Raw genomic sequence first — 8,936 nt, forward strand, 5'->3', positions numbered from 1 at the left:
AGCAATATAAAACTGGCAGTTAGGAAGACTTGACCCACAGAGAGCTATGAAGACATTTAACAGAACATGGGGCTCCCAGGGGTAGTCAAAAAGGATATTGCTCTGTATAAAATACAAAGTAAATCCAGGATGGATGATCAGGAGGCAGCAGGCAACATCACCAATAAACTGGTGTAATCCCTCACCCTGTTTTCAAATTTGAAAAATTCTTAGCCCAGAAACCCACTGACTGAAGAGAAGGCTGGCTGGCTGTAAGGAAGGATGCTGGAATACTATAGCAAGCACACACAAATAAAATTTCTCCATTCTTCCCAGAAAGTGGCCTATAGCCATTTACTCAGGGAACATATGCCATGAGAAAGGAAATATTAAAGCATTAAAAACACTGTTGAACACAGTGTCCCACTGAACTTAATAGCAAGGGACTCACAGCGTCGTCACGGCTCCCTTATTAGAGTAGCAGTTTACAGAGTTTAGGCGGTGAATTGATTATAGTTCTGGGTCTGGCTCACAGTGAATCTACTCAGTCCATAGGAACACTTGGTGGCAATTTTCCCAGTGCCTGGATGTATAATTGGAAAGAGCATACAAAGGACTTGGCAGAATCACCATACTGATTCCTGGTCTGTTGGGTGAGAGCTACAATAGTGAAGATCAAGTAAAACCTACGAAAACGTACTCCTTTTGTCTTGCTAAGAAAAGAAAGTAACTCCATCTTTGGGGACAGGCAAGGATTACTGACCCCTTAACTTACCTTATGCAAGGATAGTGATCCCCTTCCTATCATCATCTCAATTACCACTTTGGCAACAATATAACTCTAACAGATCCAGGAGGAGAACAGTGGGCTGCCGCACATTCAAGCAGTTCTCGCCCCATTCACAGCCTGATGCCAAGCACACTGCCTTTACTTGAACTGACTAACAGTTTCTGGTACGTGGCCCAGAGCAAATGCCTTATTTAGCAAAAAGACCGATTTGTGCTCACATGAGAAAAACAACCATACACCTAGAATTAAATTCACTAAGCTTTGCCCCACTCCCATTATAATATTGTGCAAACTTCCTGGAACAACTGGACTTCACATAGGCTATCACAGTATTCTGCTATTTTAATGGCTTCCTGGTACTTCAGCAGGTATCCAAATAGTATAAAAAAATGTGGGAGGAATGACTTCTCAGGCTTTTGGCTAAGATCAAGTGTAGCATCTGTTCTTATGAGTTTAATATTTGATACATCCTCTAACCAAGGACAATATATTAAATGGATTTTCTTTTTTTTTTAAATTTTATTTATTTTTTTATTTTGATATCATTAATGTACACTTCAATGAAGTACATTATGTTCACTAGGCTCTCCCCCTCACCAAGTCCCCCCCACATACCCGTTCACAGTTACTGTCCATCAACATAGTAAGATGCTGTAAAATCACTACTTGTCTTTGTGTTGTATAGCCCTCCCCATGTCCCCCCACACGATACATGTTAATCGTAATGCCCCCTTTCTTTTTTCCCGCCCTTATCCCTCCATTCCCACCCATCCTCCCCAGTCCCTTTCCCTTTGGTAACTATTAGTCCATTCTTGGGTTCTGTGCTTCTGCTGCTGTTCTGTTCCTTCAGTTTTCTTTTGTTCTTATACTCCTAATATGAGTGAAATCATTTGGTACTTGTCTTTCTCCACCTGGCTTATATCACTGAGCATAATACCCTCTAGCTCCATCCATGTTGTTGCAAATGGTAGGATCTGTTTTTTTCTAATAGCTGAGTAATATTCCATTGTGTATATGTACCACATCTTCTTTATCCATTCATCTACTGATGAACATTTAGGTTGCTTCCATATCTTGGCTATTGTAAATAGTGCAGTGATAAACATAGGGGTGCATCTGTCTTTTTCAAACTGGAGTGGTGCATTCTTGCGGTAAATTCCTAGAAGTGGAATTCCTCGGTGAGATGGTATTTCTATTTTGAGCATTCTGAGGAACCTCCATACTGCTTTTCCACAATGGTTGAACTAATTTACATTCCCACCAGCAGTGTAGGAGGGTTCCCCTTTCTCCACAGCCTCACTAACATTTGTTGTTGTTTGTCTTTTGGATGGTAGCCATCCTTACTGGTGTGAGGTGATATCTCATTGTGGTTTTAATTTGCATTTCTCTGATGACAGCGATGTGGAGCATCTTTTCATGTGTCTGTTGGCCATCTGAATTTCTTCTTTAGAGAACTGTCTTTTCAGCTCCTCTGCCCATTTTTTAATTGGATTATTTGCTTTTTGTTTGTTGAGGTGTGTGAGCTCTTTATATATTTTGAATGTCAACCCTTTATTGGATCTTTCATTTACGAATATATTCTCCCATACTGTAGGATACCTTTTTGTTCTATTGATGGTGTCCTTTGCTGTACAGAAGCTTTTCAGCTTGATACAGTCCCATTTGTTCATTTTTGCTTTTGTTTCCCTTGCCCGGGGAGATATGTTCAAGAAGAGGTCACTCACGTTTATGTCTAAGAGATTTTTGCCTATGTTTTTTTCTAAGAGTTTTATGGTTTCATGACTTACATGCAAGTCTTCGATCCATTTCGAATTTACTTTTGTGTATGGGGTTAGACAGTGATCCAGTTTAATTCTTTTACATGTAGCTGTCCAGTTTTGTAAGCACCATGTGTTGAAGAGACTATCATTTCCTCATTGTATGTCCATAGCCCCTTTATCGAATATTAGTTGACCATATATGCTTGGGTTAATGTTTGGAGTCTCTATTCTTTTCCATTGGTCTGTGGCTCTGTTCTTGTGCCAGTACCAAATTGTCTTGATTACTGTGGCTTTGTAGTAGAGCTTGGAAGTTGAGGAGTGAGATACCCCCCACTTAGTCTTCCTTCTCAGGATTGCTTTAGCTATTTGGGGTCTTTGGTGTTTCCATATGAATTTTTGAACAATTTGTACCAGTTCATTGAAGAATGCTGTTGGTAATTTGATAGGGATTGCATCGTATCTGTATATTGCTTTGGGCAGGTTGGCCACTTTGATGATATTAATTCTTCCTAGCCAGGAGCATGGGATGAGTTTACATTTGTTAGTGACCTCTTTAATTTCTCTGAAGAGTGTCTTATAGTTTTCAGAGTATAGTTCTTTCACTTCCTTGGTTAGGTTTATCCCTAGGTATTTTATTCTTTTTAATGCTATTGTGAATGGAATTGTCTTCCTGATTTCTCTTTCTATTAGTTGATTGTTAGTGTATAGGAAAGCCACAGATTTCTGTGTGTTAATTTTGTATCCTGCAACTTTGCTGAATTCCGATATTAGCTCCAGTAGTTTCAAAGTGGAGTCTTCAGGGTTTTTTATGTACAATATCATGTCATCTGCAAAAAGTGACAGTTTAACTTCTTCTTTACCAATCTGGGTTCCTTGTATTTCTGTTTTGTGTAATTGCCATGGCTAGGACCTCCAGTACTATGTTGAATAACAGTGGGGAGAGTGGGCATCCCTGTCTTGTACCCAATCTCAGAAGAAAAGCTTTCAGCTTCTCGCTGTTCAGTATGATGTTGACTGTGGGTGTATCATATATGGCCTTTATTATGTTGAGGTACTTGCCCTCTATACCCATTTTGTTGAGAGTTTTTATTATGAATGGATATTGAATTTTCTCCAATGCTTTTTCAGCATCTATGGAGATGATCATGTGGTTTTTGTCTTTCTTTTTGTTGATGTGGTGGATGATGTTGATGGATTTTCGAATGTTGTACCATCCTTGCATCCCTGGGATGAATCCCACTTGGTCATGGTGTATGATCCTTTTGATGTATTTTTGAATTCTGTTTGCTAATATTTTGTTGAGTATTTTTGCAACTACGCTCATCAGGGATATTGGTCTGTAGTTTTCTTTTTTGGTGGGGTCTTTGCCTGTTTTTGGTATTAGGGTGATGTTGGCTTCATAGAATGAGTTTGGGAGTATTCCCTCCTCTTCTATTTTTTGGAAAACTTTAAGGAGAATGGGTATTATGTCTTCTTTGTATGTCTGAAAAAATTCCGAGGTAAATCCATCTGGCCCAGGGTCTTGCTCTTTGGTAGTTTTTTGATTACTGCTTCAATTTCATTGCTGGTAATTGGTCTGTTTAAATTTTCTATTTCTTTCTGGGTCAGTCTTGGAAGGTTGTATTTTTCTAGGAAGTTGTCGATTTCTCCTGGGTATCCCAGCTTGTTAGCATATAAGTTTTCATAGTACTCTCTAATAATTCTTTGTATTTCTGTGGGGTCCTTCATGATTTTTCATTTCTCATTTCTGATTCTGTTGATGTGTGTTGACTCTCCTTTCCTCTTAATAACTCTGGCTAGAGGCTTCTCTATTTTGTTCATTTTCTCGAAGAACCAGCTCTTGGTTTCATTGATTTTTGCTATTGTTTTATTCTTCTCAATTTTATTTATTTCTTCTCTGATCTTTATTATGTCCCCCCTTCTGCTGACCTTAGGCCTCATTTGTTCTTCTTTTTCCAATTTCGATAATTGTGACATTAGACCATTCATTTGGGATTGTTCTTCCTTCTTTAAATATGCCTGGATTGCTATATACTTTCCTCTTAAGACTGCTTTTGCTGTATCCCACAGTAGTTGGGGCTTAGTGTTATTGTTGTCATTTGTTTCTGTATATTGCTGGATCTCCATTTTAATTTGGCCATTGATCCATTGATTATTTAGGAGCATGTTGTTAAGCCTCCATGTGTTTGTGAGCCTTTTTGCTTTCTTTGTACAACTCATTTCTAGTTTTATGCCTTTGTGGTCTGAAAAGTTGGTTGGTAGAATTTCAATCTTTTGGAATTTACTGAGGCTCTTTTTGTGGCCTAGTATGTGGTCTATTCTGGAGAATGTTCCATGTGTACTTGAGAAGAATGTATATATCCTGTTGCTTTTGGATGTAGAGTTCTGTAGATGTCTATTAGTTCTGTCTGTTCTAGTGTGCTGTTCAGTGCCTCTGTGTCCTTACTTATTTTCTGTCTGGTGGATCTGTCCTTTGGAGTGAGTGGTGTGTTGAAGTCTCCAAAAATGAATGCATTGCAGTCTATTTCCCTCTTTAGTTCTGTTAGTATTTGCTTCACACATGCTGGTGCTCCTGTATTGAGTGCATATATATTTGTAATGGTTATATCCTCTTGTTGGACTGAGCCGTTTATCATTATGTAATGTCCTTCTTTATCTTTTGTTACTTTCTTTATTTTGAAGTCTATTTTGTCTCATACGAGTATTGCAACACCTGCTTTTTTTCTCTCTGTTGTTTGCATGAAATATCTTTTTCCATCCCTTGACTTTAAGTCTGTGCATGTCTTTGGGTTTGAGGTGAGTCTTTTGTAAGCAGCATATGGATGGTCTTGCTTTTTTATCCATTCTATTACTCTGTGTCTTTTTATTGGTGCATTCAGTCCATTTACATTTAGGGTGATTATTGAAAGGTATGTACTTATTGCCATTGCAGGCTTTAAGTTTGTGGTTACCAAAGATTCAAGGTTAGCTTCTTTACTATCTTACTGTCTAACTTAACTCACTACTCAAGCTATTATAAACACGGTCTGATGATTCTTTTTTCTCTCCCTTCTTATTCCTCCTCCTCCATTCTTCATATGTTGGGTGTTTTGTTCTGTGCTCTTTTTAAGAGTGCTCTCATCTAGAGCAGTCCCTGTAAGATGCCCTGTAGAGGTGGTTTGTGGGAGGCAAATTCCCTCAACTTTTGCTTATCTGGGAATTGTTTAATCCCTCCTTCATATTTAAATGATAATCGTGCTGGATACAGTATTCTTGGTTTGAGGCCCTTCTGTTTCATTGCATTAAGTATATCATGCCATTCTCTTCTGGCCTGTAGGGTTTCTGTTGAGAAGTCTGATGATAGCCTGATGGGTTTTCCTTTGTAGGTGACCTTTTTTTTCTCTCTGGCTGCCTTTAATACTTTGTCCTTGTCTTTGATGTTTTTCATTTTAATTATTATGTGTCTTAGTGTTGCCCATCTTGGATCCCTTTTCATGGGAGTTCTGTGTACCTCTGTGGTCTGAGAGGCCATTTTCTCCCCTAGTTTGGGGAAGTTTTCAGCAATTATTTCTTCAAAGACACTTTCTATCCCTTTTTCTTTCTCTTCTTCTTCTGGTACTCGTATAAAGCAGATATTGTTCCGTTTTGATTGGTCACTCAGTTCTCTTAATATTCTTTCATTCTTGGAGATCCTATTATCTCTCTCTGCATCAGCTTCTCTGCGTTCCTGTTCTCTGTTTTCCAGTCCATTAATGGTCTCTTGCATCTCATCCATTCTGCTTTGAAGTCCTTCCAGAGATTGTTTAATTTCTGTATTCTCCCTCCTTAGTTCTTGCATATTTCTCTGCAAGTCCATCAGCATGGTTATGACTTTTGTTTTGAATTCTTTTTCAAGAAGACTGGTTAAATCTATCTCCCCAGGTTCCTTCTCAGGGGAAGATGTAGAAGATGTTGAAGCTGCCTGGGTTAGTCTTGTATGGATCAAATTTTTTTGCCTTTTCATGTTTATAGGTGCAGTGATATGCTATTTATGTGTCTGCCAGCTGGAAGAGCCTAGCTTTTTCCACTTGTTCCTGGCCTTTCTTTACGGGGACAGCTGCGACCACTAGTGGCTTGTGTTAGGCAATTGCATGTAGACTGCGTCTCTGTATCTTGCCCAGCCTGTATGGAGGAAGCTTCCTTGCTGTGGGCATGGCCAGCCTCAGGCTGCTGCTCTGCTATGGTGGGGCCCTGGAGGGACAATTGACGGGGGCTGTTTGGCTTTTTACCTCTGTGAGGGGTCCCAGAGCTGTTGCCCAAGGGGTTAGTGTGCCCAGAATTCCCTGGCATTTCCAGCTGCTAGACTGTGACCTGGGATGCTTCCATCCAGTTTTGGGGACCCTGTCCCTTTAAGACTTTCAAAAAGCACTCGCTTTTCTTTGTCCCAGAGGCGCCAGCTACAGGACTCGCTCTCAGGTCTTACTGTCCTGCTTCCCTAATTTTCAGCACCCCATGCATGCACTGTGTGTCTGCATTCTGGTGTGGATGGCTAGCACTGGTGTTTAGCAGTCCTGGGCTCCCTCTCTCTCCCCTCTCCAACTCGTTTCCTCCTGCCAGGATCTGGGGTGAGGGGCCTCGGGTCCCGCCAGGATGTGGCTTGTATCTTACCCCTTTCACCAGGCGCTGGGTTCTCGCAGATGTGGATGTAGTCTGGCTGTTGTCCTGTGGCTTCTGGTCCCTCTTTTAGGGATAGTTGTATTTGTTGTATTTTAAAAAATATACATGTTTTGGGGAGGACATTCTACTGTCCTACTCACTCTGCCATCTTGGATCAGCCCTTTAAATGGATTTTTGGAGCAGGTGGATGGAAGAGGAGCTTTCTCCATCGACTGCACACATCAACCTGGACTCCCAGAATGGGGCACCCCTTTAGAGGGGAAAAATAACATGGGAGGTTTTCAAAAGACAGGTGAACTCCCAAAGGTACAGAGGTTAGGGACAAATTGAAAGAAATTTTAGGGACCTGCCACACCAGTGAAAGCTTAGTGTGAGCAACTGTGTTTTTCCTCAATTTATTCTTTGCACCCATAGGCAAGAAGTGTCTTTAGGTATCAGAAGAGTCTGAGAGGTTACTTTTTTGGATCTGAGAAGATTCGAAGTTTTTCCTTATGGGTTACCAATAATAGATTCTTCACTCTATGCCATTTTGGCTTGTGAATGTTTTCATAGGAATGCTCTACTTTTGGGTAGCAAGAGAAACCTGTAACATCTTTTACCTCCTACCCCTGAGAAAGAAGCTTACAACCTAGACACCCTTTGGGTTATGGAAGTGGTGGCACATTCTGCTATCAGAATACTGCCTCTACCCATTTATGTGTAGAGAAAATTATTAACTTTGAATATGAGCTAAAGGAGGAAGGGACAATACAGCAGGTTCAAGTTGTGGTGTGAGCAGACCTGCCTCTTGTAACAAGATATCAAACAAACTCTATGGTTTTAGAGAAATCTACAATGAAATAAAATGCAGTGTGGAGACCATGCAAACCCTGAGGGGAGAATCACAAAGTAGACATCTAGGGTATCAGAACAAAGCCATGATATCTGCAGCAGAGAATTTTACATCATTTTTTAAAAAACTCCTGATATGCCATTGGACCCAGCATAAAACATCAACTGACCAAGATACTAGAGTGTCTGTTCATGAGCTGGATTCTGTTATATCCATCATACCAAAATATTTGATATGTCCAGCAGCAATCTATCATGAGATAAAAGTGCTCTATTATCAAGCATGTGCAAGCAAGATTCATAGTTAAGTGGTGTTAAAAAGGAAAGAAAAGAAATAATATACACAAATGGAGTCATTTGTCCCACAAACTAAGACTTAATCACACAAATGTGACCTTTTGACATTAACTCAAGTATTTTTGGTCAGCACCAATGAAATCGTCTGTCACTTGAGCCTTCTCTAGCCCCCCAAAGAAGATGAGGTAATCTGTGTGATAAGAACTTATTGCCCTGCTCTCCTTCCTATTACCACCTTCCATTTTCTGTAATTCCTTGGAGCAGCTCTCTGCTTGCTAGAAGGGATGCTGCCCGACTCATGAATCCCTTAATAAAGCCACTTACATCTTCAAATTTAATCAGTTGAATTTGGTTTTTTAAACAGTGATACAGATTCCTACCATGTCATCCACCAAGTTTCCACCAGCATCTTTCTCCCCAGCTCACACCTATGTCCATAAAGAGGGGCCACATATGACCAACTGACAAAAGAGGTAAGTAGCTTAGCCTGATTTTCCACTGGTCAGCTCAGAATAGCTGCAAACTAAAAATGAATTGCTTTACTATAGCCTCACATAAAAGAACCTCATAAAGTCAACAATAGGGGTTAATTCTCCCAGTGAGAATTTTGGGAAGTTTACCTATTCTGTAATTTGTAAAGAAAC

The 8,936-nt window shown here is 40.1% G+C and overlaps 1 pseudogene; it reads left to right on the forward strand.

Moving 5' to 3' along the window:
• Positions 1-1,169: 1,169 nt before the first annotated feature.
• On the forward strand, positions 1,170-1,280 carry LOC140843574 (U2 spliceosomal RNA; annotated as a pseudogene).
• Positions 1,281-8,936: the final 7,656 nt, after the last annotated feature.

The sequence above is a fragment of the Manis javanica genome, chromosome 9 (assembly GCF_040802235.1).
Source record: "Manis javanica isolate MJ-LG chromosome 9, MJ_LKY, whole genome shotgun sequence".
In the NCBI taxonomy this organism is placed as follows: Eukaryota; Metazoa; Chordata; class Mammalia; order Pholidota; family Manidae; genus Manis; species Manis javanica.